This window comes from Triticum urartu, chromosome 1A (assembly GCF_056163025.1).
Source record: "Triticum urartu cultivar PI428250 chromosome 1A, HENAU_Tu73, whole genome shotgun sequence".
Taxonomy (NCBI): Eukaryota; Viridiplantae; Streptophyta; class Magnoliopsida; order Poales; family Poaceae; genus Triticum; species Triticum urartu.
Genome location: NC_141873.1, coordinates 591,824,301 through 591,841,236, shown reverse-complemented (window position 1 = coordinate 591,841,236; position 16,936 = coordinate 591,824,301). Strand labels below are relative to the sequence as shown.

The window sequence follows — 16,936 nt, the reverse complement described above, 5'->3', positions numbered from 1 at the left end:
AGCCTGAGCACGCTTAACTTCGGAGTTCTATTCCCCCTACATTCCAAGTCTGCACTTGTTGTTTTCCTGACAAATGTAAGCTGTCAATCCTATTAACCCTCAATAGTTTAGCTTGAGCATGAAGTCACACATTTCATCGTTTGAGTTTGAAACTATTATTCTAAAAAACAGCAATTATGTAGTAACACTAATATTTCTTGAATAAGTAGTTTGACCATAGTTTGACCACAGTTTGACCATATTTGGCCAAAATTCAAAAAAACTGAGATACTTATTTAGTAACACTAATAGTATTGCGTAATTATTTAGTAACACTCTATATTTCTTGAATCAGTTGTTTGACCGGTTTGACAAGATTTAACCAAAATTCAAAAAAACATAAATTAGAGCATCTCTTTTTTTCCTTTTACAATTTTGTCATTTCAAAAATTGTCCTAAACCATAAACCCGGGACTTAAAACGTCGGAAACTCTATGCTAAACAGTAAAAACTAAGGGTTTAAACCATAAAACCTAACCCTAAACCCTGAATTCTAAACCCTGGCACTAAATGCTAAAAACGTCTAAAACGCCCAAAAACTCCATTTTCCCTTTGGAATTTTGTGATTTTAAAAAATTGTCGAAACGGAAAACTGGTTGGTTCCTCTCTTTGGCACATTGTTGACCTATACTAGTTGGTTCCTCTGTGTGTTGCATGTGTTTGAGAAGAAGAACCAAGTACTAGTGTTGGAATATATTCTTGCTCACTGAACCATGGGAGATCCAAGTAAAGAAAAAATCGGGGATTCTAGTGTTAATAAGATGTATGAAATATTTAGCAAACTGCTTGAGCACCAGCAGCAATCAAAGGCTGCTCCTGAGCCAGTTAAGAATACACTTGAGCCAAATTCAGTCCGACTATCAGGACCTGGTGACTACATCAGTTGGGCACGCCATGCCAAATTGATTTTGAGCACAAATGACTATGATTATTTACTTGTTGGCAATGAAGAAAGTTTGGAGAAAGGCGGTGCATGCAGGAAACAAATCAATGATAAAGTACTAGTATGGATGTTGGGAAGTATGGAACCAAAATTAGAGAACAAGTGGAAGGCATGGGCACTGTTTGTGAGGTCTTGTCATCTTTGAAGAAGCAATTTGTAGGGAAACAAATAAAATGCAAGCCACCCATATCATGCATGAGTTAAATAATTTGAAGCAACGCTCAAGATCTATAACAGAGTATGCAGGTGAAGTAAAAAAATTATACAGAGACTTACATTATCATCACCCTTTTGAACCTGTTCACAAGGACGACTTGGCAATTCGTCATGTGTGGTTTGAGTCATTTGTGAGCAAGCTATTTCTTGATGGCCTAGACCATGAACTAAACCTCTGTCATCAATTGATATTTGCAATGCCTAAGTGGCCTAGTCTTGATGATATTATTTCTAGCATGATTGAGGAGGAGACTCATTTGGCACAACCGAAGGAGGATGGTCAGGAGCATGCAGATGCTCGTGCTGCATCATCCATACAACCTTGTCATGCTACAAATTCTTTTGGTAAGGTGGATAAAAGCAAATTGCTTTGTGACAATTGCAAGAGGAAAGGACACACCAAGGGTGAGTGTTTTGAGTTGCATGGTTATCCACCTTGGTGGGATAAAGGGAGATCTCAGCTATGGGGAGCTCGGGGTAAAAACAAAAGACAAGCTAATTACAATGCATCTGCAGGGGAACTACCTGTGGTAGACATGCAAGCTCTTGAGGATTTCAAATCTAAGCTCAAACTCTCCGAAGGCTCATCTTCATCCCAAGGTTCCTCCAAAGTTGATTCTATCTTTAATGCCATCACCCAAGGTATGGAATCACACCAAGCCTAGTCAAAATCATGGATAATTGATACTGGAGCTACTACCCACATGACAGGAGTGTGGGTGTCAAAACCGGCCGATCTCGTGTAGGGGGTCCCGAACTGTGCGTTTGAGGATCGAAGGTAACAAGGGATACAGGAGACACAATGTTTACCCAGGTTCGGGCCCTCTTAATGGAGGTAAAACCCTACGTCCTGCTTGATTGTATTTCATGAGTATAGGGGTTACAAGAGTCGATCTACCTCGAGATCGTAATGGCTAAACCCTAGAAGTCTAGCCTATATGAATTCTAATAGCCTCTACGGACTAGACCCTCCAGTTTATATAGACACCAGAGGGGCCTAGGGTTGTACATGTTGGGGAACATAGTAATTTCAAAAAACAATCCTACGCACACGCAAGATCTATCATGGTGATGCATAGTAATGAGAGGGGAAGAGTGTTGTACACGTACCCACGTAGACCATAAGCAGAAGCATTATGACAACGCGTTTGATGTAGTCGTACGTCTTCACCATCCGGCCGATCCTAGTACCGGAAGTACGGAACCTCCGTGATCTGCACACGTTCGGCTCGGTGATGTCCCACGAACTCCTGATCTAGCTAAGTGTCGAGGGAGAGTTTCGTAAGCACGATGGCGTGATGACGGTGATGATGAAGCTACCGGCGCAGGGCTTCGCCTAAGCACTATGATGATATGACCGAGGTGGATTGTGGTGGAGAGGGCACCGCACACGGCTAAGGGATCAATGATCAACTTGTGTGTTCTAGGGTGCCCCTGCCCTCGTATATAAAGGAGCAAGGGGGGAGGCCGGCCGGCCCTTGGAGGCGTGCCAGGGAGGAGAGGAGTCCTCCTCCTAGTAGGAGTAGGACTCCCCCTTTCCTAGTCCAACTAGGAGGAGGAAGGGGGAAGGAAGGAGAGGGAGAGTAGAGAAGGAAAGGGGGGTCATGGAAAAATGTATGATTTAATTCAGAACCCAAATGTGTCATGGAAAAATGTGCATCACCTCTGGTACTGTTTACAGCATTTTCCATAAATGATGAGCATTTTTGAAAGCAATTTGGATTTACTGAAAATATTTTAGGTGAACCTAGTGAATTCCTTTGATGCTATGGGTTTAGGCAATCCCCATTCACTAGTAGAAAACGGAGCTTTAGCGCCAGTTCGTAAGGGCCTTTAGTGCCGGTTCTATAACCGGCACTAAAGGGTGGTCACTAAAGCCCCCCCCCTTTACTACCGGTTCCGCACGAACCGGCGCTAAAGTGCCACCACGTGGCGTGAGCTCGCGCCCTGGTATGGGGGACCTTTAGTACCGGTTGGTGTTACCAACCGGTACTAAAGGTTCATTTTTTGAATTTTTTTTGATTTTTAATTTTCCCTGAATTGTTTGATAATTTAGTCTCTAATCACCTCTCTTAACTGCTCAAGTGTGGATCACTCATTCCAAATCGCCTGACTTCCCGGCCGGTCACCCATCCTCTCACTTCCCCAGCCTAAGCACGCTTAACTTCGGAGTTCTATTCCCCCTACATTCCAAGTCTACACTTGTTGTTTTCCTGACAAATGTAAGCTGTCAATCCTATTAACCCTCGGTAGTTTAGCTTGAGTATTAAGTCACACATTTCATCGTTTGAGTTTGAAACTATTATTCTAAAAAACAGTAATTATGTAGTAACACTAATATTTCTTGAATAAGTAGTTTGACCATAGTTTGACCACAGTTTGACCAGATTTGGCCAAAATTCAAAAAAACTGAGATACTTATTTAGTAACACTAATAGTATTGCGTAATTATTTAGTAACACTATATTTCTTGAATCAGTTGTCTGACCGGTTTGACCAGATTTAACCAAAATTCAAAAAAACATAAATTAGAGCATCTCTTTTTTTCCTTTTACAATTTTGTCATTTCAAAAATTGTCCTAAACCCTAAACCCGGGACTTAAAACGTCGGAAACTCTATGCTAAACAGTAAAAACTAAGGGTTTAAACCATAAAACCTAACCCTAAACCCTAAAATCTAAACCCTAGCACTAAACGCTAAAAACGTCTAAAAATGTCTAAAACGCCCAAAAACTCCATTTTCCCTTTGGAATTTTGTGCTTTTAAAAAATTGTCGAAACAGAAAACTGGTTGGTTTCTCTCTTTGGCACATTGTTGACCTGTACTAGTTGGTTCCTCTGTGTGTTGCATGTGTTTGAGAAGGAGAACCAAGTACTAGTGTTGGAATATATTCTTCATCACTGAACCATGGGAGATCCAAGTAAAGAAAAAACAGGGGATTCTAGTGTTAATAAGATGTATGAAATATTTAGCAAACTGCTTGAGCACCAGCAGCAATCAAAGGCTGCTCCTGAGCCAGTTAAGTATACACTTGAGCGAAATTCAGTCCGACTATCAGGACCTGGTGACTACATCAGTTGGGCACACCATGCCAAATTGATTTTGAGCACCAATGACTATGCTTATTTACTTGTTGGCAATGAAGAAAGTTTGGAGAAAGGCGGTGCATGCAGGAAACAAATCAATGATAAAGTACTAGTATGGATGTTGGGAAGTATGGAACCAAAATTAGAGAACAAGTGGAAGGCATGGGCACTGTTTCTGAGGTCTGGTCATCTTTGAAGAAGCAAGTTGTAGGGAAACAAATAAAATGCAAGCCACCCATATCATGCATGAGTTAACTAATTTGAAGCAGCACTCAAGATCTATAACAGAGTATGCAGGTGAAGTAAAAAAATTATACAGAGACTTACATTATCATCACCCTTTTGAACCTGTTCACAAGGATGACTTGGCAATTCGTCATGTGTGGTTTGAGTCATTTGTGAGCAAGCTATTTCTTGATGTCCTAGACCATGAACTAAACCTCTGTCGTCAATTGATATTTGCAATGCCTGAGTGGCCTAGTCTTGATGATATTATTTCTAGCATGATTGAGGAGGAGACTCGTTTGGCACAACCGAAGGAGGATGGTCAGGAGCATGCAGATGCTCGTGCTGCATTATCCATACAACCTTGTCATGCTACAAATTCTTTTGGTAAGGTGGATAAAAGCAAATTGCTTTGTGACCATTGCAAGAGAAAAGGACACACCAAGGGTGAGTGTTTTGAGTTGCATGGTTATCCACCTTGGTGGGATAAAGGGAGATCTCAGCTAGGGGGAGCTCGGGGTTAAAACAAAAGACAAGCTAATTACAATGCATCTGCAGGGGAACTACCTGTGGTAGACATGCAAGCTCTTGAGGATTTCAAATCCAAGCTCAAACTCTCCGAAGGCTCATCTTCATCCCAAGGTTCCTCCAAAGTTGATTCTATCTTTAATGCCATCACCCAAGGTATGGAATCACACCAAGCCTAGTCAAAATCATGGATAATAGATACTGGAGCTACTACCCACATGACAGGAGTGTCGGTGTCAAAACCGGGCGATCTCGTGTAGGAGGTCCCGAACTGTGCATCTGAGGATCGAAGGTAACAAGGGATACAGGACACACAACATTTACCCAGGTTCGGGCCCTCTTAATGGAGGTAAAACCCTACGTCCTGCTTGATTATATTTAATGATTATAGGGGTTACAAGAGTCGATCTACCTCGAGATCGTAATGGCTGAACCCTAGATGTCTAGCCTATATGAATTCTGATAGCCTCTACGGACTAGACCCTCCAGTTTATATAGACACCAGAGGGGCCTAGGGTTGTACATGTTGGGGAACGTAGTAATTTCAAAAAACAATCCTACGCACACGCAAGATCTATCATGGTGATGCATAGCAATGAGAGGGGAAGAGTGTTGTACACGTACCCACGTAGACCATAAGCAGAAGCATTATGACAACGCAGTTGATGTACTTGTACGTCTTCACAATCCGACCGATCCTAGTACCGGAAGTACGGCACCTCCGCGATCTGCACACGTTCGGCTCGGTGATGTCCCACGAACTCCTGATATAGCTAAGTGTCGAGGGAGAGTTTTGTAAGCACGACGCCGTGATGACGGTGATGATGAAGCTACCGCGCAGGGCTTCGCCTAAGCACTATGACGATATGACCGAGGTGGATTATGGTGGAGAGGGCACTGCACACAGCTAAGGGATCAATGATCAACTTGTGTGTTCTAGGGTGCCCCTGCCCTCGTATATAAAGGAGCAAGGGGGGAGGCCGGCCGGCCCTTGGAGGCGTGCCAAGGAGGGGAGGAGTCCTCCTCCTAGTAGGAGTAGGACTCCCCCTTTCCTAGTCCAACTAGGAGGAGGAAGGGGGAAGGAAGGAGAGGGAGAGAAGAGAAGGAAAGGGGGGTAATGGAAAAATGTATGATTTAATTCAGAACCCAAATGTGTCATGGAAAAATGTGCATCACCTCTGGTACTGTTCACAGCATTTTCCATAAATGATGAGCATTTTTGAAAGCAATTTGGATTTACTGAAAATATTTTAGGTGAACCTAGTGAATTCCTTTGATGCTATGGGTTTAGGCAATCCCCATTCACTAGTAGAAAACGGAGCTTTAGCGCCGGTTCGTAAGGGCCTTTAGTGCCGGTTCTATAACCGGCACTAAAGGGTGGTCACTAAAGGCCCCCCTTTAGTACCGGTTCGGCACGAACCGGCGCTATAGTGCCACCACGTGGCGTGAGCTCGCGCCCTGGTATGGGGGACCTTTAGTACCGGTTGGTGTTACCAACCGGTACTAAAGGTTCTTTTTTTGAATTATTTTTTTGAAAATTTTGGAAATTTTTTTTGATTTTTTTTATTTTTAATTTTCCTGAATTATTTGATAATTTATTCTCTAATCACCTCTCTTAACTGCTCAAGTGTGCATCACTCATTCCAAATCGCCTGACTTCCCGGCCGGTCACCCATCCTCTCACTCCCCCAGCCTGAGCACGCTTAACTTCGGAGTTCTATTCCCCCTACATTCCAAGTCTGCACTTGTTGTTTTCCTGACAAATGTAAGCTGTCAATCCTATTAACCCTCAATAGTTTAGCTTGAGCATGAAGTCACACATTTCATCGTTTGAGTTTGAAACTATTATTCTAAAAAATAGTAATTATGTAGTAACACTAATATTTCTTGAATAAGTAGTTTGACCACAGTTTGACCATATTTGGCCAAATTCAAAAAAACTAAGATACTTATTTAGTAATACTAATAGTATTGCGTAATTATTTAGTAACACTCTATATTTCTTGAATCAGTTGTTTGACCGGGTTGACAAGATTTAACCAAAATTCAAAAAAACATAAATTAAAGCATCTCTTTTTTTCCTTTTACAATTTTGTCATTTCAAAAATTATCCTAAGCCCTAAACCCGGGACTTAAAACGTCAGAAACTCTATGCTAAACAGTAAAAACTAAGGGTTTAAAACATAAAACCTAACCCTAAACCCTGAAATCTAAACCCTAGCACTAAACGCTAAAAACGTCTAAAACGCCCAAAAACTCCATTTTCCCTTTGGAATTTTGTGCTTTTAAAAAATTGTCGAAACGGAAAACTGGTTGGTTTCTCTCTTTGGCACATTGTTGACCTGTACTAGTTGGTTCCTCTGTGTGTTGCATGTGTTTGAGAAGAAGAACCAAGTACTAGTGTTGGAATATATTGTTGCTCACTGAACCATGGGAGATCCAAGTAAAGAAAAAACAGGGGATTCTATTGTTAATAAGATGTATGAAATATTTAGCAAACTGCTTGAGCACCAGCAGCAATCAAAGGCTGCTCCTGAGCCAGTTAAGAATACACTTGAGCCAAATTCAGTCCGACTATGAGGACCTGGTGACTACATCAGTTGGGCACGCCATGCCAAATTGATTTTGAGCACCAGTGACTATGATTATTTACTTGTTGGCAATGAAGAAAGTTTGGAGAAAGGCGGTGCATGCAGGAAACAAATCAATGATAAAGTACTAGTATGGATGTTGGGAAGTATGGAACCAAAATTAGAGAACAAGTGGAAGGCATGGGCACTGTTTCTGAGGTCTGGTCCTCTTTGAAGAAGCAAGTTGTAGGGAAACAAATAAAATGCAAGCCACCCATATCATGCATGAGTTAATTATTTGAAGCAGCGCTCAAGATCTATAACAGAGTATGCAGGTGAAGTAAAAAAATTATACAGAGACTTACATTATCATCACCCTTTTGAACCTGTTCACAAGGATGACTTGGCAATTCGTCATGTGTGGTTGGAGTCATTTGTGAGCAAGCTATTTCTTGATGGCCTAGACCATGAACTAAACCTCTGTCGTTAATTGTTATTTGCAATGCCTGAGTGGCCTAGTCTTGATGATATTATTTCTAGCATGATTGAGGAGGAGACTTGTTTGGCACAACCGAAGGAGGATGGTCAGGAGCATGCAGATGCTCGTGCTGCATCATCCATACAACCTTGTCATGCTACAAATTCTTTTGTTAAGGTGGATAAAAGCAAATTGCTTTGTGACCATTGCAAGAGAAAAGCACACACCAAGGGTGAGTGTTTTGAGTTGCATGGTTATCCACCTTGGTGGGATAAAGGGAGATCTCAGCTAGGGGGAGCTCGGGGTTAAAACAAAAGACAAGCTAATTACAATGCATCTGCAGGGGAACTACCTGTGGTAGACATGCAAGCTCTTGAGGATTTCAAATCCAAGATCTAACTCTCCGAAGGCTCATCTTCATCCCAAGGTTCCTCCAAAGTTGATTCTATCTTTAATGCCATCACCCAAGGTATGGAATCACACCAAGCCTAGTCAAAATCATGGATAATTGAAACTGGATCTACTACCCACATGACAGGAGTGTGGGTGTCAAAACCGGCCGATCTCGTGTAGGGGGTCCCGAACTGTGCGTCTGAGGATCGAAGGTAACAAGGGATACAGGAGACACAACGTTTACCCAGGTTCGGGCCCTCTTAATGGAGGTAAAACCCTACGTCCTGCTTGATTGTATTTAATGAGTATAGGGGTTACAAGAGTCGATCTACCTCGAGATCGTAATGGCTAAACCCGAGATGTCTAGCCTATATGAATTCTGATAGCCTCTGCGGACTAGACCCTCCAGTTTATATAGACACCAGAGGGGCCTAGGGTTGTACATTTTGGGGAACGTAGTAATTTCAAAAAACAATCCTACGCAAACGCAAGATCTATCATGGTGATGGATAGGAATGAGAGGGGAAGAGTGTTGTACACGTACCCACATAGACCATAAGCAGAAGCATTATGACAACGCGGTTGATGTAGTCGTACGTCTTCACGATCCGACCGATCCTAGTACCGGAAGTACGGCACCTCCGCGATCTGCACACGTTCGGCTCGCTGATGTCCCACGAACTCCTGATCTAGCTAAGTGTCGAGGGAGAGTTTCGTAAGCACGACGGGGTGATGACGGTGATGATGAAGCTACCGGCGCAGGGCTTCGCCTAAGCTGTATGATGATATGACCGAGGTGGATTATGGTGGAGAGGGCACCGCACACGGCTAAGCGATCAATGATCAACTTGTATGTTCTAGGGTGCCCCTGCCCTCGTATATAAAGTAGCAAGGGGGGAGGCCGGCCGGCCCTTGGAGGCGTGCCAAGGAGGGGAGGTGTCCTCCTCCTAGTAGGAGTAGGACTCCCCCTTTCCTAGTCCAACTAGGAGGAGGAAGGGGGAAGGAAGGAGAGGGAGAGAAGAGAAGGAAAGGGGGGTCATGGAAAAATGTATGATTTAATTCAGAACCCAAATGTGTCATGGAAAAATGTGCATCACCTCTGGTACTTTTTACAGCATTTTCCATAAATGATGAGCATTTTTGAAAGCAATTTGGATTTACTGAAAATATTTTAGTTGAACCTGGTGAATTCCTTTGATGCTATGGGTTTAGGCAATCCCCATTCACTAGTAGAAAACGGAGCTTTAGCGCCGGTTCGTAAGGGCCTTTAGTGCCGGTTCCATAACCGGCACTCAAGGGTGGTCACCTAAAGCCCCCCCCTTTAGTACCGGTTCGGCACGAACCGGCGCTAAAGTGCCACCATGTGGCGTCAGCTCGCGCCCTGGTATGGGGGACCTTTAGTACCGGTTCGTGTTACCAACCGGTACTAAAGGTTTTTTTTGAAAATTTGGAATTTTTTTTGATTTTTTTTTCGATTTTTCATTTTCCTGAATTATTTGATAATTTAGTCTCTAATCACCTCTCTTAACTGCTCAAGTGTGGATCACTCATTCCAAATCGCCTGACTTCCCGGCCGTTCACCCATCCTCTCACTCCCCCAGCCTGAGCACGCTTAACTTCGGAGTTCTATTCCCCCTACATTCCAAGTCTGCACTTGTTGTTTTCCTGACAAATCTAAGCTGTCAATCCTATTAAACCTTAGTAGTTTAGCTTGAGCATGAAGTCACACATTTCATCGTTTGAGTTTGAAACTATTATTCTAAAAAACAGTAATTATGTAGTAACACTAATATTTCTTGAATAAGTAGTTTGACCATAGTTTCACCACAGTTTGATCAGATTTGGCCAAAATTCAAAAAAACTGAGATACTTATTTAGTAACACTAATAGTATTGCGTAATTATTTAGTAACACTCTATATTTCTTGAATCAGTTGTTTGACCGGTTTGACAAGATTTAACCAAAATTCAAAAAAAACATAAATTAGAGCATATCTTTTTTTCCTTTTACAATTTTGTCATTTAAAAAATTGTCCTAAACCCTAAACCCGGGACTTAAAACATCGGAAACTCTATGCTAAACAGTAAAAACTAAGGGTTTAAACCATAAAACCTAACCCTAAACCCTGAAATCTAAACCGTAGCACTAAACGCTAAAAACGTCTAAAAACCGTCTAAAACGCCCAAAAACTCCATTTTCCCTTTGGAATTTTGTGCTTTTAAAAAATTGTCGAAACGGAAAACTGGTTGGTTCCTCTCTTTGGCACATTGTTGACCTGTACTAGTTGGTTCCTCTGTGTGTTTCATGTGTTTGAGAAGAAGAACCAAGTACTAGTGTTGGAATATATTGTTGCTCACTTAACCATGGGAGATCCAAGTAAAGAAAAAATAGGGGATTCTAGTGTTAATAAGATGTATGAAATATTTAGCAAACTGCTTGAGCACCAGCAGCAATCAAAGGCTGCTCCTGAGCCAGTTAAGAATACACTTGAGCCAAATTCAGTCCGACTATCAGGACCTGGTGACTACATCAGTTGGGCACGCCATGCCAAATTGATTTTGAGCACCAATGACTATGATTATTTACTTGTTGGCAATGAAGAAAACTTGGAGAAAGGCGGTGCATGCAGGAAACAAATCAATGATAAAGTACTAGTATGGATGTTGGGAAGTATGGAACCAAAATTAGAGAACAAGTGGAAGGCATGGGCACTGTTTGTGTGGTCTGGTCATCTTTGAAGAAGCAATTTGTAGGGAAACAAATAAAATGCAAGCCACCCATATCATGCATGAGTTAACTAATTTGAAGCAGCGCTCAAGATCTATAACAGAGTATGCAGGTGAAGTTAAAAAATTATACAGAGACTTACATTATCATCACCCTTTTGAACCTGTTCACAAGGATGACTTGGCAATTCATCATGTGTGGTTTGAGTCATTTGTGAGCAAGCTATTTCTTGATGGCCTAGACCATGAACTAAACCTCTGTCGTCAATTGATATTTGCAATGCCTGAGTGGCCTAGTCTTGATGATATTATTTCTAGCATGATTGAGGAGGAGACTCATTTGGCACAACCGAAGGAGGATGGTTAGGAGCATGCAGATGCTCGTGCTGCATTATCCATACAACCTTGTCATCCTACAAATTCTTTTGGTAAGGTGGATAAAAGCAAATTGCTTTGTGACCATTGCAAGAGAAAAGGACACACCAAGGGTGAGTGTTTTGAGTTGCATGGTTAGCCACCTTGGTGGGATAAAGGGAGATCTCAGCTAGGGGAGCTCGGGGTTCAAACAAAAGACAAGCTAATTACAATGCATCTGCAGGGGAACTACCTGTGGTAGACCTGCAAGCTCTTGAGGATTTCAAATCCAAGCTCAAACTCTCTGGAGGCTCATCTTCATCCCAAGTTTCCTCCAAAGTTGATTCTATCTTTAATGCCATCACCCAAGGTATGGAATCACACCAAGCCTAGTCAAAATCATGGAAAATTGATACTGGAGCTACTAACCACATGACAGGAGTGTCGGTGTCAAAACCAGCCGATCTCGTGTAGGGGGTCCCGAACTGTGCGTCTGAGGATCGAAGGTAACAAGGGATACAGGAGACACAACGTTTACCCAGGTTCGAGCCCTCTTAATGGAGGTAAAACCCTACGTCATGCTTGATTATATTTAATGAGTATAGGGGTTACAAGAGTCTATCTACCTCGAGATCGTAATGGCTAAACCCTAGATGTCTAGCCTATATGAATTCTGATAGCCTTGATGGACTAGACCCTCCAGTTTATATAGACACCAGAGGGGCCTAGGGTTGTACATGTTGGGGAATGTAGTAATTTCAAAAAACAATCCTACGCACACGCAAGATCTATCATGGTGATGCATAGCAATGAGAGGGGTAGAGTGTTGTACACGTACCCACATAGGCCATACGCAGAAGCATTATGACAACGCGGTTTATGTAGTCGTACGTCTTCACGATCCGACTGATCCTAGTACCGGAAGTATGGCACCTCCGCGATCTGCACATGTTCGGCTCGGTGATGTCCCACAAACTCCTGATCTAGCTAAGTGTCGAGGGAGAGTTTCGTAAGCACGACGGCGTGATGACGGTGATGATGAAGCTACCAGCGCAGGGCTTCGCCTAAGCTGTATGACGATATGACCAAGGTGGATTATGGTGGGGAGGGCCCCGCACACGGCTAAGGGATCAATGATCAACTTGTATGTTCTAGGGTGCCCCTGCCCTCGTATATAACGTAGCAAGGGGGAGGCCGGCCGGCCCTTGGAGGCGTGCCAAGGAGGGGAGGAGTCCTCCTCCTAGTAGGAGTAGGACTCCCCCTTTCCTAGTCCAACTAGGAGGAGGAAGGGGGAAGGAAGGAGAGGGAGAGAAGAGAAGGAAAGGGGGGTCATGGAAAAATGTATGATTTAATTCAGAACCCAAATGTGTCATGGAAAAATGTGCATCACCTCTGGTACTGTTTACAGCATTTTCCATAAAAGATGAGCATTTTTGAAAGCAATTTGGATTTACTAAAAATATTTTAGGTGAACCTAGTGAATTCCTTTGATGCTATGGGTTTAGGCAATCCCCATTCACTAGTAGAAAACGGAGCTTTAGCGCCGGTTCGTAAGGGCCATTAGTGCCGGTTCCATAACCGACACTAAAGGGTGGTCACTAAAGGCCCCCCCTTTAGTACCGGTTCGGCACGAACCGGCGCTAAAGTGCCACCACGTGGCGTGAGCTCGCGCCCTGGTATGGGGGACCTTTACTAAAGGTTTTTTTTGAAAATATTGGAATTTTTTTTTGATTTTTTTTATTTTTAATTTTCCTGAATTATTTGATAATTTAGTCTCTAAGCACCTCTCTTAACTGCTCAAGTGTGGATCACTCATTCCAAATCGCCTGACTTCCCGGCCGGTCACCCATCCTCTCACTCCCCCAGCCTGAGCACGCTTAACTTCGGAGTTCTATTCCCCCTACATTCCAAGTCTGCACTTGTTGTTTTCCTGACAAATGTAAGCTGTCAATCCTATTAACCCTCAGTAGTTTAGCTTGACCATGAAGTCACACATTTCATCGTTTGAGTTTGAAACTATTATTGTAAAAAACAGTAATTATGTAGTAACACTAATATTTCTTGAATAAGTAGTTTGACCATAGTTTGACCACAGTTTGACCAGATTTGGCCAAAATTCAAAAAACTGAGATACTTATTTAGTAACAATAATAGTATTGCGTAATTATTTAGTAACACTCTATATTTCTTGAATCAGTTGTTTGACGGGTTTGACAAGATTTAACCAAAATTCAAAAAAACATAAATTAGAGCATATCTTTTTTTCCTTTTACAATTTTTTCATTTCAAAAATTGTCCTAATCCCTAAACCCGGGACTTAAAACGTCGGAAACTCTATGCTAAACAATAAAAACTAAGGGTTTAAACCATAAAACCTAACCCTAAACCCTGAAATCTAAACCGTAGCACTAAACGCTAAAAACATCTAAAAAGCGTCTAAAACGCCCAAATACTCCATTTTCCCTTTGGAATTTTGTGCTTTTAAAAAATTGTTGAAACGGAAAACTGGTTGGTTCCTCTCTTTGGCACATTGTTGACCTGTACTAGTTGGTTCCTCTGTGTGTTGCATGTGTTTGAGAAGAAGAACCAAGTACTAGTGTTGGAATATATTCTTGCTCACTGAACCATGGGAGATCCAAGTAAAGAAAAAACAGGGGATTCTAGTGTTAATAAGATGTATGAAATATTTAGCAAACTGCTTGAGCACCAGCAGCAATCAAAGGCTGCTCCTGAGCTAGTTAAGAATACACTTGAGCCAAATTCAGTCCGACTATCAGGACCTGGTGACTACATCAGTTGGGCACGCCATGCCAAATTGATTTTGAGCACCAATGACTATGATTATTTACTTGTTGGCAATGAAGAAAGTTTGGAGAAAGGCGGTGCATGCAGGAAACAAATCAATGATAAAGTACTAGTATGGATGTTGGGAAGTATGGAAACAAAATTAGAGAACAAGTGGAAGGCATGGGCACTTTTTGTGAGGTCTGGTCATCTTTGAAGAAGCAATTTGTAGGGAAACAAATAAAATGCAAGCCACCCATATCATGCATGAGTTAACTAATTTGAAGCGGCGCTCAAGATCTATAACAGAGTATGCAGGTGAAGTCAAAAAATTATACAGAGACTTACATTACCATCACCCTTTTGAACCTGTTCACAAGGATGACTTGGCAATTCGTCATGTGTGGTTTGAGTCATTTGTGAGCAAGCTATTTCTTGATGGCCTAGACCATGAACTAAACCTCTGTCGTCAATTGATATTTTCAATGCCTGAGTGGCCTAGTCTTGATGATATTATTTCTAGCATGATTGAGGAGGAGACTCGTTTGGCACAACCGAAGGAGGATGGTCAGGAGCATGCAGATGCTCGTGCTGCATTATCCATAAAACCTTGTCATGCTACAAATTCTTTTGGTAAGGTGGATAAAAGCAAATTGCTTTGTGACCATTGCAAGAGAAAAGGACACACCAAGGGTGAGTGTTTTGAGTTGCATGGTTATCCACCTTGGTGGGTTAAAGGGTGATCTCAGCTAGGGGGAGCTCGGGGTTCAAACAAAAGACAAGCTAATTACAATGCATCTGCAGGGGAACTACCTGTGGTAGACATGCAAGCTCTTGAGGATTTCAAATCCAAGCTCAAACTCTCCGAAGGCTCATCTTCATCCCAAGGTTCCTCCAAAGTTGATTCTATCTTTAATGCCATCACCCAAGGTATGGAATCACACCAAGTCTAGTCAAAATCATGGATAATTGATACTGGAGGTACTAACCACATGACAGGAGTGTCGGTGTCAAAACCGGCCGATCTCGTGTAGGGGGTCCCGAACTGTGCGTCTGAGGATCGAAGGTAACAAGGGATACAGGAGACACAACATTTACCCAGGTTCGGGCCCTCTTAATGGAGGTAAAACCCTACGTCCTGCTTGATTGTATTTAATGAGTATAGGGGTTACAAGAGTCGATCTACCTCGAGATCATAATGGCTGAACCCTAGATGTCTAGCCTATATGAATTCTGATAGCCTCTACGGACTAGACCCTCCAGTTTATATATACACCAGAGGGGCCTAGGGTTGTACATGTTGGGGAACGTAGTAATTTCAAAAAACAATCCTACGCACACGCAAGATCCATCATGGTGATGCATAGCAATGAGAGGGGAGGAGTGTTGTACACGTACCCACGTAGACCATAAGCAGAAGCATTATGACAATGCGGTTGATGTACTCATACGTCTTCACGATCCGACCGATCCTAGTACCGGAAGTACGGCACCTCCGCGATCTGCACACGTTCGGCTCGGTGATGTCCCACGAACTCCTGATCTAGCTAAGTGTCGAGGGAGAGTTTCGTAAGCACGACGGGGTGATGACGGTGATGATGAAGCTACCGGCGCAGGGCTTCGCCTAAGCACTATGACGATATGACCGAGGTGGATTATGGTGGAGAGGGCACCGCACACGGCTAAGGGATCAATGATCAACTTGTGTGTTCTAGGGTGCCCCTGCCCTCGTATATAAAGGAGCAAGGGGGGAGGCCGGCCGGCCCTTGGAGGTGTGCCAAGGAGGGGAGGAGTCCTCCTCCTAGTAGGAGTAGGATTCCCCCTTTCCTAGTCCAACTAGGAGGAGGAAGGGGGAAGGAAGGAGAGGGAGAGAAGAGAAGGAAAGGGGGGTCATGGAAAAATGTATGATTTAATTCAGAACCAAATGTGTCATGGAAAAATGTGCATCACCTCTGGTACTGTTTACAGCATTTTCCATAAATGATCAGCATTTTTGAAAGCAATTTGGATTTACTGAAAATATTTTAGGTGAACCTAGTGAATTCCTTTGATGCTATGGGTTTAGGCAATCCCCATTCACTAGTAGAAAACGGAGCTTTAGCGCCGGTTCGTAAGGGCCTTTAGTGCCGGTTCCATAACCGGCACTAAAGGGTGGTCACTAAAGGCCCCCCCCTTTAGTACCGGTTCGGCACGAACCGGCGCTAAAGTGCCACCACGTGGCGTGAGCTCGCGCCCTGGTATGGGGGACCTTTAGTACCGGTTGGTGTTACTAACCGGTACTAAAGGTTTTTTTTTCAAAATTTGGAAAAAAAAATTGATTTTTTTTGATTTTTAATTTTCCTGAATTATTTGATAATTTAGTCTCTAATCACCTCTCTTAACTGCTCAAGTGTGGATCACTCATTCCAAATCGCCTGACTTCCCGGCCGGTCACCCATCCTCTCACTCCCCCAGCCTGAGCACACTTAACTTCGGAGTTCTATTCCCCCTACATTCCAAGTCTGCACTTGTTGTTTTCCTGACAAATGTAAGCTGTCAATCCTATTAACCCTCAGTAGTTTAGCTTGAGCATGAAGTCACCTATTTCATCGTTT

General features: G+C 42.8%; 4 pseudogenes; all 4 read left to right on the top strand.

Moving 5' to 3' along the window:
• The first annotated feature begins 1,395 nt into the window (after nt 1-1,395).
• Nucleotides 1,396-1,944, top strand: LOC147993228 (uncharacterized; annotated as a pseudogene).
• Nucleotides 1,945-4,105: 2,161 nt separating this feature from the next.
• On the top strand, nt 4,106-5,297 carry LOC147993227 (uncharacterized; annotated as a pseudogene).
• A 5,544-nt stretch (nt 5,298-10,841) lies between these two features.
• On the top strand, nt 10,842-11,820 carry LOC147993226 (uncharacterized; annotated as a pseudogene).
• A 2,364-nt stretch (nt 11,821-14,184) lies between these two features.
• On the top strand, nt 14,185-15,376 carry LOC147993225 (uncharacterized; annotated as a pseudogene).
• The last annotated feature ends 1,560 nt before the right edge of the window (nt 15,377-16,936 follow it).